We start from the raw sequence: 14,420 nt of genomic DNA, 5'->3' as shown, positions 1-14,420 counted from the left end.
AAGTAGGGGAGCATCACAGCAATTGAAAAGCTCAAGACAGCAATAATGGTTTTGCTCTGATTTTTGACACAGGAATATTGAATCATAACTGTGGAAAGAAATGTACCCCTTTCATAACCTTCTGATGACCTGATATTCCTGACTCTGTCTCTTCCAGGAATTCCACACGGCATATGGATGAACCTTTGAAGATGCATGCTGAAGTGACATAACCTTTTGGAAATGTGACGTAGACATTGCAGTTGCATTAATTAAAGATCTGCACTAGCCAGGAATCGAACCCGGGTCACAAGAATGGGAATCTTGTATGATACCACTACACTACTAGTGCATGTAACTTTCTCTGGAAAATGTCTTTCCAATCAATTGCAAGGAAACCGGATGTTAAGTAGGGGAGCATCACAGCAATTGAAAAGCTCAAGACAGCAATAATGGTTTTGCTCTGATTTTTGACACAGGAATATTGAATCATTCATAACTGTGGAAAGAATTGTACCCCTTTCATAACCTTCTGATGACCTGATATTCCTGACTCTGTCTCTTCCAGGAATTCCACACGGCATATGGATGAACCTTTCAAGATGCATGCTGAAGTGACCTAACCTTTTGGAAATGTGACGTAGACATTGCAGTTGCATTAATCAAAGATCTGCACTAGCCGGGAATCGAACCCGGGTCACAAGAATGGGAATCTTGTATGATACCACTACACTACTAGTGTATGTAACTTTCTCTGGAAAATGTCTTTCCAATCAATTGCAAGGAAACCGGATGTTAAGTAGGGGAGCATCACAGCAATTGAAAAACTCAAGACAGCAATAATGGTTTTGCTCTGATTTTTGACACAGGAATATTGAATCATTCATAACTGTGGAAAGAAATGTACCCCTTTCATAACCTTCTGATGACCTGATATTCCTGACTCTGTCTCTTCCAGGAATTCCACACGGCATATGGATGAACCTTTCAAGATGCATGCTGAAGTGACATAACCTTTTGGAAATGTGACGTAGACATTGCAGTTGCATTAATTAAAGATCTGCACTAGCCGGGAATCTTGTATGATACCACTACACTACTAGTGCATGTAACTTTCTCTGGAAAATGTCTTTCCAATCAATTGCAAGGAAACCGGATGTTAAGTAGGGGAGCATCACAGCAATTGAAAAGCTCAAGACAGCAATAATGGTTTTGCTCTGATTTTTGACACAGGAATATTGAATCATTCATAACTGTGGAAAGAAATGTACGCCTTTCATAACCTTCTAACGACATGATATTCCTGACTCTGTCTCTTCCAGGAATTCCACACGGTATTGGTCTGAGTTTATGAACCTTTGAAGATGCATGCTGAAGTGACATAACCTTTGGAAATGTGACGTAGACATTGCAGTTGCATTAATTAAAGATCTGCACTAGCCGGGAATCGAACCAGGGTCACAAGAATGGGAATCTTGTATGATACCACTACACTACTAGTGCATGTGACTTTCTCTGGAAAATGTCTTTCCAATCAATTGCAAGGAAACCGGATGTTAAGTAGGGGAGCATCACAGCAATTGAAAAGCTCTAGACAGCAATAATGGTTTTGCTCTGATTTTTGACACAGGAATATTGAATCATTCATAACTGTGGAAAGAAATGTACGCCTTTCATAACCTTCTAACGACATGATATTCCTGACTCTGTCTCTTCCAGGAATTCCACACGGCATATGGATGAACCTTTGAAGATGCATGCTGAAGTGACATAACCTTTTGGAAATGTGACGTAGACATTGCAGTTGCATTAATTAAAGATCTGCACTAGCCGGGAATCGAACCCGGGTCACAAGAATGGGAATCTTGTATGATACCACTACACTACTAGTGCATGTAACTTTCTCAGGAAAATGTCTTTCCAATCAATTGCAAGGAAACCGGATGTTAAGTAGGGGAGCATCACAGCAATTGAAAAGCTCAAGACAGCAATAATGGTTTTGCTCTGATTTTTGACACAGGAATATTGAATCATTCATAACTGTGGAAAGAAATGTACGCCTTTCATAACCTTCTGATGACCTGATATTCCTGACTCTGTCTCTTCCAGGAATTCCACACTGCATATGGATGAACCTTTGAAGATGCAGGCTGAAGTGACATAAGCTTTTGGAAATGTGACGTAGACATTGCAGTTGCATTAATTAAAGATCTGCACTAGCCGGGAATCGAACCCGGGTCACAAGAATGGGAATCTTGTATGATACCACTACACTACTAGTGCATGTAACTTTCTCTGGAAAATGTCTTTCCAATCAATTGCAAGGAAACCGGATGTTAAGTAGGGGAGCATCACAGCAATTGAAAAGCTCAAGACAGCAATAATGGTTTTGCTCTGATTTTTGACACAGGAATATTGAATCATTCATAACTGTGGAAAGAATTGTACCCCTTTCATAACCTTCTGATGACCTGATATTCCTGACTCTGTCTCTTCCAGGAATTCCACACGGCATATGGATGAACCTTTCAAGATGCATGCTGAAGTGACCTAACCTTTTGGAAATGTGACGTAGACATTGCAGTTGCATTAATCAAAGATCTGCACTAGCCGGGAATCGAACCCGGGTCACAAGAATGGGAATCTTGTATGATACCACTACACTACTAGTGTATGTAACTTTCTCTGGAAAATGTCTTTCCAATCAATTGCAAGGAAACCGGATGTTAAGTAGGGGAGCATCACAGCAATTGAAAAACTCAAGACAGCAATAATGGTTTTGCTCTGATTTTTGACACAGGAATATTGAATCATTCATAACTGTGGAAAGAAATGTACCCCTTTCATAACCTTCTGATGACCTGATATTCCTGACTCTGTCTCTTCCAGGAATTCCACACGGCATATGGATGAACCTTTCAAGATGCATGCTGAAGTGACATAACCTTTTGGAAATGTGACGTAGACATTGCAGTTGCATTAATTAAAGATCTGCACTAGCCGGGAATCTTGTATGATACCACTACACTACTAGTGCATGTAACTTTCTCTGGAAAATGTCTTTCCAATCAATTGCAAGGAAACCGGATGTTAAGTAGGGGAGCATCACAGCAATTGAAAAGCTCAAGACAGCAATAATGGTTTTGCTCTGATTTTTGACACAGGAATATTGAATCATTCATAACTGTGGAAAGAAATGTACGCCTTTCATAACCTTCTAACGACATGATATTCCTGACTCTGTCTCTTCCAGGAATTCCACACGGTATTGGTCTGAGTTTATGAACCTTTGAAGATGCATGCTGAAGTGACATAACCTTTGGAAATGTGACGTAGACATTGCAGTTGCATTAATTAAAGATCTGCACTAGCCGGGAATCGAACCAGGGTCACAAGAATGGGAATCTTGTATGATACCACTACACTACTAGTGCATGTGACTTTCTCTGGAAAATGTCTTTCCAATCAATTGCAAGGAAACCGGATGTTAAGTAGGGGAGCATCACAGCAATTGAAAAGCTCTAGACAGCAATAATGGTTTTGCTCTGATTTTTGACACAGGAATATTGAATCATTCATAACTGTGGAAAGAAATGTACGCCTTTCATAACCTTCTAACGACATGATATTCCTGACTCTGTCTCTTCCAGGAATTCCACACGGCATATGGATGAACCTTTGAAGATGCATGCTGAAGTGACATAACCTTTTGGAAATGTGACGTAGACATTGCAGTTGCATTAATTAAAGATCTGCACTAGCCGGGAATCGAACCCGGGTCACAAGAATGGGAATCTTGTATGATACCACTACACTACTAGTGCATGTAACTTTCTCAGGAAAATGTCTTTCCAATCAATTGCAAGGAAACCGGATGTTAAGTAGGGGAGCATCACAGCAATTGAAAAGCTCAAGACAGCAATAATGGTTTTGCTCTGATTTTTGACACAGGAATATTGAATCATTCATAACTGTGGAAAGAAATGTACCCCTTTCATAACCTTCTGATGACCTGATATTCCTGACTCTGTCTCTTCCAGGAATTCCACACTGCATATGGATGAACCTTTGAAGATGCAGGCTGAAGTGACATAAGCTTTTGGAAATGTGACGTAGACATTGCAGTTGCATTAATTAAAGATCTGCACTAGCCGGGAATCGAACCCGGGTCACAAGAATGGGAATCTTGTATGATACCACTACACTACTAGTGCATGTAACTTTCTCTGGAAAATGTCTTTCCAATCAATTGCAAGGAAACCGGATGTTAAGTAGGGGAGCATCACAGCAATTGAAAAGCTCAAGACAGCAATAATGGTTTTGCTCTGATTTTTGACACAGGAATATTGAATCATTCATAACTGTGGAAAGAAATGTACCCCTTTCATAACCTTCTGATGACCTGATATTCCTGACTCTGTCTCTTCCAGGAATTCCACACGGCATATGGATGAACCTTTGAAGATGCATGCTGAAGTGACATAACCTTTTGGAAATGTGACGTAGACATTGCAGTTGCATTAATTAAAGATCTGCACTAGCCGGGAATCGAACCCGGGTCACAAGAATGGGAATCTTGTATGATACCACTACACTACTAGTGCATGTAACTTTCTCTGGAAAATGTCTTTCCAATCAATTGCAAGGAAACCGGATGTTAAGTAGGGGAGCATCACAGCAATTGAAAAGCTCAAGACAGCAATAATGGTTTTGCTCTGATTTTTGACACAGGAATATTGAATCATTCATAACTGTGGAAAGAAATGTACGCCTTTCATAACCTTCTAACGACATGATATTCCTGACTCTGTCTCTTCCAGGAATTCCACACGGCATTGGTCTGAGTTTATGAACCTTTGAAGATGCATGCTGCAGTGACATAACCTTTTGGAAATGTGACGTAGACATTGCAGTTGCATTAATTAATGATCTGCACTAGCCGGGAATCGTAGCCGGGAATCGAACCCGGGTCACAAGAATGGGAATCTTGTATGATACCACTACACTACTAGTGCATGTAACTTTCTCTGGAAAATGTCTTTCCAATCAATTGCAAGGAAACCGGATGTTAAGTAGGGGAGCATCACAGCAATTGAAAAGCTCAAGACAGCAATAATGGTTTTGCTCTGATTTTTGACACAGGAATATTGAATCATTCATAACTGTGGAAAGAAATGTACCCCTTTCATAACCTTCTGATGACCTGATATTCCTGACTCTGTCTCTTCCAGGAATTCCACACGGCATATGGATGAACCTTTGAAGATGCATGCTGAAGTGACATAACCTTTTGGAAATGTGACGTAGACATTGCAGTTGCATTAATTAAAGATCTGCACTAGCCGGGAATCGAACCCGGGTCACAAGAATGGGAATCTTGTATGATACCACTACACTACTAGTGCATGTAACTTTCTCTGGAAAATGTCTTTCCAATCAATTGCAAGGAAACCGGATGTTAAGTAGGGGAGCATCACAGCAATTGAAAAGCTCAAGACAGCAATAATGGTTTTGCTCTGATTTTTGACACAGGAATATTGAATCATTCATAACTGTGGAAAGAAATGTACGCCTTTCATAACCTTCTAACGACATGATATTCCTGACTCTGTCTCTTCCAGGAATTCCACACGGCATTGGTCTGAGTTTATGAACCTTTGAAGATGCATGCTGCAGTGACATAACCTTTTGGAAATGTGACGTAGACATTGCAGTTGCATTAATTAATGATCTGCACTAGCCGGGAATCGTAGCCGGGAATCGAACCCGGGTCACAAGAATGGGAATCTTGTATGATACCACTACACTACTAGTGCATGTAACTTTCTCTGGAAAATGTCTTCCAATCAATTGCAAGGAAACCGGATGTTAAGTAGGGGAGCATCACAGCAATTGAAAAGCTCAAGACAGTAATAATGGTTTTGCTCTGATTTTTGACACAGGGATATTGAATCATTCATAACTGTGGAAAGAAATGTACGCCTTTCATAACCTTCTAACGACATGATATTCCTGACTCTGTCTCTTCCAGGAATTCCACACGGTATTGGTCTGACTTTACGAACCTTTGAAGATGCATGCTGCAGTGACATAAGCTTTTGGAAATGTGACGTAGACATTGCAGTTGCATTAATTAAAGATCTGCACTAGCCGGGAATCGAACCCGGGTCACAAGAATGGGAATCTTGTATGATACCACTACACTACTAGTGCATGTAACTTTCTCTGGAAAATGTCTTTCCAATCAATTGCAAGGAAACCGGATGTTAAGTAGGGGAGCATCACAGCAATTGAAAAGCTCAAGACAGCAATAATGGTTTTGCTCTGATTTTTGACACAGGAATATTGAATCATTCATAACTGTGGAAAGAAATGTACCCCTTTCATAACCTTCTGATGACCTGATATTCCTGACTCTGTCTCTTCCAGGAATTCCACACGGTATATGGATGAACCTTTGAAGATGCATGCTGAAGTGACATAACCTTTTGGAAATGTGACGTAGACATTGCAGTTGCATTAATTAAAGATCTGCACTAGCCGGGAATCGAACCCGGGTCACAAGAATGGGAATCTTGTATGATACCACTACACTACTAGTGCATGTAACTTTCTCTGGAAAATGTCTTTCCAATCAATTGCAAGGAAACCGGATGTTAAGTAGGGGAGCATCACAGCAATTGAAAAGCTCAAGACAGCAATAATGGTTTTGCTCTGATTTTTGACACAGGAATATTGAATCATTCATAACTGTGGAAAGAAATGTACGCCTTTCATAACCTTCTAACGACATGATATTCCTGACTCTGTCTCTTCCAGGAATTCCACACGGCATTGGTCTGAGTTTATGAACCTTTGAAGATGCATGCTGCAGTGACATAACCTTTTGGAAATGTGACGTAGACATTGCAGTTGCATTAATTAATGATCTGCACTAGCCGGGAATCGAACCCGGGTCACAAGAATGGGAATCTTGTATGATACCACTACACTACTAGTGCATGTAACTTTCTCTGGAAAATGTCTTCCAATCAATTGCAAGGAAACCGGATGTTAAGTAGGGGAGCATCACAGCAATTGAAAAGCTCAAGACAGCAATAATGGTTTTGCTCTGATTTTTGACACAGGAATATTGAATCATTCATAACTGTGGAAAGAAATGTACGCCTTTCATAACCTTCTAACGACATGATATTCCTGACTCTGTCTCTTCCAGGAATTCCACACGGTATTGGTCTGACTTTACGAACCTTTGAAGATGCATGCTGCAGTGACATAAGCTTTTGGAAATGTGACGTAGACATTGCAGTTGCATTAATTAAAGATCTGCACTAGCCGGGAATCGAACCCGGGTCACAAGAATGGGAATCTTGTATGATACCACTACACTACTAGTGCATGTAACTTTCTCTGGAAAATGTCTTTCCAATCAATTGCAAGGAAACCGGATGTTAAGTAGGGGAGCATCACAGCAATTGAAAAGCTCAAGACAGCAATAATGGTTTTGCTCTGATTTTTGACACAGGAATATTGAATCATTCATAACTGTGGAAAGAAATGTACGCCTTTCATAACCTTCTAACGACATGATATTCCTGACTCTGTCTCTTCCAGGAATTCCACACGGCATTGGTCTGAGTTTATGAACCTTTGAAGATGCATGCTGCAGTGACATAACCTTTTGGAAATGTGACGTAGACATTGCAGTTGCATTAATTAATGATCTGCACTAGCCGGGAATCGAACCCGGGTCACAAGAATGGGAATCTTGTATGATACCACTACACTACTAGTGCATGTAACTTTCTCTGGAAAATGTCTTCCAATCAATTGCAAGGAAACCGGATGTTAAGTAGGGGAGCATCACAGCAATTGAAAAGCTCAAGACAGCAATAATGGTTTTGCTCTGATTTTGACACAGGAATATTGAATCATTCATAACTGTGGAAAGAAATGTACCCCTTTCATAACCTTCTGATGACCTGATATTCCTGACTCTGTCTCTTCCAGGAATTCCACACGGCATATGGATGAACCTTTCAAGATGCATGCTGAAGTGACATAACCTTTTGGAAATGTGACGTAGACATTGCAGTTGCATTAATTAAAGATCTGCACTAGCCAGGAATCGAACCCGTTTCACAAGAATGGGAATCTTGTATGATACCACTACACTACTAATGCATGTGACTTTCTCTGGAAAATGTCTTTCCAATCAATTGCAAGGAAACCGGATGTTAAGTAGGGGAGCATCACAGCAATTGAAAAGCTCAAGACAGCAATAATGGTTTTGCTCTGATTTTTGACACAGGAATATTGAATCATTCATAACTGTGGAAAGAAATGTACGCCTTTCATAACCTTCTAACGACATGATATTCCTGACTCTGTCTCTTCCAGGAATTCCACACGGTATTGGTCTGAGTTTATGAACCTTTGAAGATGCATGCTGAAGTGACCTAACCTTTGGAAATGTGACGTAGACATTGCAGTTGCATTAATTAAAGATCTGCACTAGCCGGGAATCGAACCCGGGTCACAAGAATGGGAATCTTGTATGATACCACTACACTACTAGTGCATGTGCCTTTCTCTGGAAAATGTCTTTCCAATCAATTGCAAGGAAACCGGATGTTAAGTAGGGGAGCATCACAGCAATTGAAAAGCTCTAGACAGCAATAATGGTTTTGCTCTGATTTTTGACACAGGAATATTGAATCATTCATAACTGTGGAAAGAAATGTACGCCTTTCATAACCTTCTAACGACATGATATTCCTGACTCTGTCTCTTGCAGGAATTCCACACAGTATTGGTCTGAGTTTATGAACCTTTGAAGATGCATGCTGAAGTGACCTAACCTTTGGAAATGTGACGTAGACATTGCAGTTGCATTAATTAAAGATCTGCACTAGCCGGGAATCGAACCCGGGTCACAAGAATGGGAATCTTGTATGATACCACTACACTACTAGTGCATGTAACTTTCTCTGGAAAATGTCTTTCCAATCAATTGCAAGGAAACCGGATGTTAAGTAGGGGAGCATCACAGCAATTGAAAAGCTCAAGACAGCAAAAATGGTTTTGCTCTGATTTTTGACAGAGGAATATTGAATCATTCATAACTGTGGAAAAAAATGTACCCCTTTCATAACCTTCTGATGACCTGATATTCCTGACTCTGTCTCTTCCAGGAATTCCACACGGCATATGGATGAACCTTTGAAGATGCATGCTGAAGTGACATAACCTTTTGGAAATGTGACGTAGACATTGCAGTTGCATTAATTAAAGATCTGCACTAGCCGGGAATCGAACCCGGGTCACAAGAATGGGAATCTTGTATGATACCACTACACTACTAGTGCATGTAACTTTATCTGGAAAATGTCTTTCCAATCAATTTCAAGGAAACCGGATGTTAAGTAGGGGAGCATCACAGCAATTGAAAAGCTCAAGACAGCAATAATGGTTTTGCTCTGATTTTTGACACAGGAATATTGAATCATTCATAACTGTGGAAAGAATTGTAGCCCTTTCATAACCTTCTGATGACCTGATATTCCTGACTCTGTCTCTTCCAGGAATTCCACACGGCATATGGATGAACCTTTCAAGATGCATGCTGAAGTGACATAACCTTTTGGAAATGTGACGTAGACATTGCAGTTGCATTAATTAAAGATCTGCACTAGCCGGGAATCGAACCCGGGTCACAAAATGGGAATCTTGTATGATACCTCTACACTACTAGTGCATGTAACTTTCTCTGGAAAATGTCTTTCCAATCAATTGCAAGGAAACCGGATGTTAAGTAGGGGAGCATCACAGCAATTGAAAAGCTCAAGACAGCAATAATGGTTTTGCTCTGATTTTTGACACAGGAATATTGAATCATTCATAACTGTGGAAAGAAATGTACGCCTTTCATAACCTTCTAACGACATGATATTCCTGACTCTGTCTCTTCCAGGAATTCCACACGGTATTGGTCTGAGTTTATGAACCTTTGAAGATGCATGCTGAAGTGACCTAACCTTTGGAAATGTGACGTAGACATTGCAGTTGCATTAATTAAAGATCTGCACTAGCCAGGAATCGAACCCGGGTCACAAGAATGGGAATCTTGTATGATACCACTACACTACTAATGCATGTGACTTTCTCTGGAAAATGTCTTTCCAATCAATTGCAAGGAAACCGGATGTTAAGTAGGGGAGCATCACAGCAATTGAAAAGCTCAAGACAGCAATAATGGTTTCGCTCTGATTTTTGACACAGGAATATTGAATCATTCATAACTGTGGAAAGAAATGTACGCCTTTCATAACCTTCTAACGACATGATATTCCTGACTCTGTCTCTTCCAGGAATTCCACACGGTATTGGTCTGAGTTTATGAACCTTTGAAGATGCATGCTGAAGTGACCTAACCTTTGGAAATGTGACGTAGACATTGCAGTTGCATTAATTAAAGATCTGCACTAGCCGGGAATCGAACCCGGGTCACAAGAATGGGAATCTTGTATGATACCACTACACTACTAGTGCATGTGCCTTTCTCTGGAAAATGTCTTTCCAATCAATTGCAAGGAAACCGGATGTTAAGTAGGGGAGCATCACAGCAATTGAAAAGCTCTAGACAGCAATAATGGTTTTGCTCTGATTTTTGACACAGGAATATTGAATCATTCATAACTGTGGAAAGAAATGTACGCCTTTCATAACCTTCTAACGACATGATATTCCTGACTCTGTCTCTTGCAGGAATTCCACACAGTATTGGTCTGAGTTTATGAATCTTTGAAGATGCATGCTGAAGTGACCTAACCTTTTGGAAATGTGACGTAGACATTGCAGTTGCATTAATTAAAGATCTGCACTAGCCGGGAATCGAACCCGGGTCACAAGAATGGGAATCTTGTATGATACCACTACACTACTAGTGCATGTAACTTTCTCTGGAAAATGTCTTTCCAATCAATTGCAAGGAAACCGGATGTTAAGTAGGGGAGCATCACAGCAATTGAAAAGCTCAAGACAGCAATAATGGTTTTGCTCTGATTTTTGACACAGGAATATTGAATCATTCATAACTGTGGAAAGAAATGTACGCCTTTCATAACCTTCTAACGACATGATATTCCTGACTCTGTCTCTTCCAGGAATTCCACACGGTATTGGTCTGAGTTTATGAACCTTTGAAGATGCATGCTGAAGTGACCTAACCTTTTGGAAATGTGACGTAGACATTGCAGTTGCATTAATTAAAGATCTGCACTAGCCGGGAATCGAATCCAGGTCACAAGAATGGGAATCTTGTATGATACCACTACACTACTAGTGCATGTAACTTTCTCTGGAAAATGTCTTTCCAATCAATTGCAAGGAAACCGGATGTTAAGTAGGGGAGCATCACAGCAATTGAAAAGCTCAAGACAGCAATAATGGTTTTGCTCTGATTTTTGACACAGGAATATTGAATCATTCATAACTGTGGAAAGAAATGTACGCCTTTCATAACCTTCTAACGACATGATATTCCTGACTCTGTCTCTTGCAGGAATTCCACACAGTATTGGTCTGAGTTTATGAATCTTTGAAGATGCATGCTGAAGTGACCTAACCTTTTGGAAATGTGACGTAGACATTGCAGTTGCATTAATTAAAGATCTGCACTAGCCGGGAATCGAACCCGGGTCACAAGAATGGGAATCTTGTATGATACCACTACACTACTAGTGCATTTAACTTTCTCTGGAAAATGTCTTTCCAATCAATTGCAAGGAAACCGGATGTTAAGTAGGGGAGCATCACAGCAATTGAAAAGCTCAAGACAGCAATAATGGTTTTGCTCTGATTTTTGACACAGGAATATTGAATCATTCATAACTGTGGAAAGAAATGTACGCCTTTCATAACCTTCTAACGACATGATATTCCTGACTCTGTCTCTTCCAGGAATTCCACACGGTATTGGTCTGAGTTTATGAACCTTTGAAGATGCATGCTGAAGTGACCTAACCTTTTGGAAATGTGACGTAGACATTGCAGTTGCATTAATTAAAGATCTGCACTAGCCGGGAATCGAACCCAGGTCACAAGAATGGGAATCTTGTATGATACCACTACACTACTAGTGCATGTAACTTTCTCTGGAAAATGTCTTTCCAATCAATTGCAAGGAAACCGGATGTTAAGTAGGGGAGCATCACAGCAATTGAAAAGCTCAAGACAGCAATAATGGTTTTGCTCTGATTTTTGACACAGGAATATTGAATCATTCATAACTGTGGAAAGAAATGTACGCCTTTCATAACCTTCTAACGACATGATATTCCTGACTCTGTCTCTTCCAGGAATTCCACACGGTATTGGTCTGAGTTTATGAACCTTTGAAGATGCATGCTGCAGTGACATAACCTTTGGAAATGTGACGTAGACATTGCAGTTGCATTAATTAAAGATCTGCACTAGCCGGGAATCGAACCCGGGTCACAAGAATGGGAATCTTGTATGATACCACTACACTACTAGTGCATGTAACTTTCTCTGGAAAATGTCTTCCCAATCAATTGCAAGGGAACCGGATGTTAAGTAGGGGAGCATCACAGCAATTGAAAAGCTCAAGACAGCAATAATGGTTTTGCTCTGATTTTTGACACAGGAATATTGAATCATTCATAACTGTGGAAAGAAATGTACGCCTTTCATAACCTTCTAACGACATGATATTCCTGACTCTGTCTCTTCCAGGAATTCCACACGGTATTGGTCTGAGTTTATGAACCTTTGAAGATGCATGCTGCAGTGACATAACCTTTGGAAATGTGACGTAGACATTGCAGTTGCATTAATTAAAGATCTGCACTAGCCGGGAATCGAACCCGGGTCACAAGAATGGGAATCTTGTATGATACCAATACACTACTAGTGCATGTAACTTTCTCTGGAAAATGTCTTCCCAATCAATTGCAAGGAAACTGGATGTTAAGTAGGGGAGCATCACAGCAATTGAAAAGCTCAAGACAGCAATAATGGTTTTGCTCTGATTTTTGACACAGGAATATTGAATCATTCATAACTGTGGAAAGAAATGTACGCCTTTCATAACCTTCTAACGACATGATATTCCTGACTCTGTCTCTTCCAGGAATTCCACACGGTATTGGTCTGAGTTTATGAACCTTTGAAGATGCATGCTGAAGTGACCTAAACTTTTGGAAATGTGACGTAGACATTGCAGTTGCATTAATTAAAGATCTGCACTAGCCGGGAATCGAACCCGGGTCACAAGAATGGGAATCTTGTATGATACCACTACACTACTAGTGCATGTAACTCTCTCTGGAAAATGTCTTTCCAATCAATTGCAAGGAAACCGGATGTTAAGTAGGGGAGCATCACAGCAATTGAAAAGCTCAAGACAGCAATAATGGTTTTGCTCTGATTTTTGATACAGGAATATTGAATCATTCATAACTGTGGAAAGAAATGTACCCCTTTCATAACCTTCTGATGACCTGATATTCCTGACTTTGTCTCTTCCAGGAATTCCACACGGCATATGGATGAACCTTTGAAGATGCATGCTGAAGTGACATAACCTTTTGGAAATGTGACGTAGACATTGCAGTTGCATTAATTAAAGATCTGCACTAGCCGGGAATCGAACCCGGGTCACAAGAATGGGAATCTTGTATGATACCACTACACTACTAGTGCATGTAACTTTCTCTGGAAAATGTCTTTCCAATCAATTGCAAGGAAACCGGATGTTAAGTAGGGGAGCATCACAGCAATTGAAAAGCTCAAGACAGCAATAATGGTTTTGCTCTGATTTTTGACACAGGAATATTGAATCATTCATAACTGTGGAAAGAAATGTACGCCTTTCATAACCTTCTAACGACATGATATTCCTGACTCTGTCTCTTCCAGGAATTCCACACGGTATTGATCTGAGTTTATGAACCTTTGAAGATGCATGCTGAAGTGACCTAAACTTTTGGAAATGTGACGTAGACATTGCAGTTGCATTAATTAAAGATCTGCACTAGCCGGGAATCGAACCCGGGTCACAAGAATGGGAATCTTGTATGATACCACTACACTACTAGTGCATGTAACTTTCTCTGGAAAATGTCTTTCCAATCAATTGCAAGGAAACCGGATGTTAAGTAGGGGAGCATCACAGCAATTGAAAAGCTCAAGACAGCAATAATGGTTTTGCTCTGATTTTTGACACAGGAATATTGAATCATTCATAACTGTGGAAAGAAATGTACGCCTTTCATAACCTTCTAACGACATGATATTCCTGACTCTGTCTCTTCCAGGAATTCCACACGGTATTGGTCTGAGTTTATGAACCTTTGAAGATGCATGCTGAAGTGACCTAACCTTTTGGAAATGTGACGTAGACATTGCAGTTGCATTAA

Source organism: Sprattus sprattus (assembly GCF_963457725.1).
Source record: "Sprattus sprattus genome assembly, chromosome: 19".
Classification (NCBI taxonomy): Eukaryota; Metazoa; Chordata; class Actinopteri; order Clupeiformes; family Clupeidae; genus Sprattus; species Sprattus sprattus.
Note: the sequence above shows the minus strand (reverse complement) of the source record.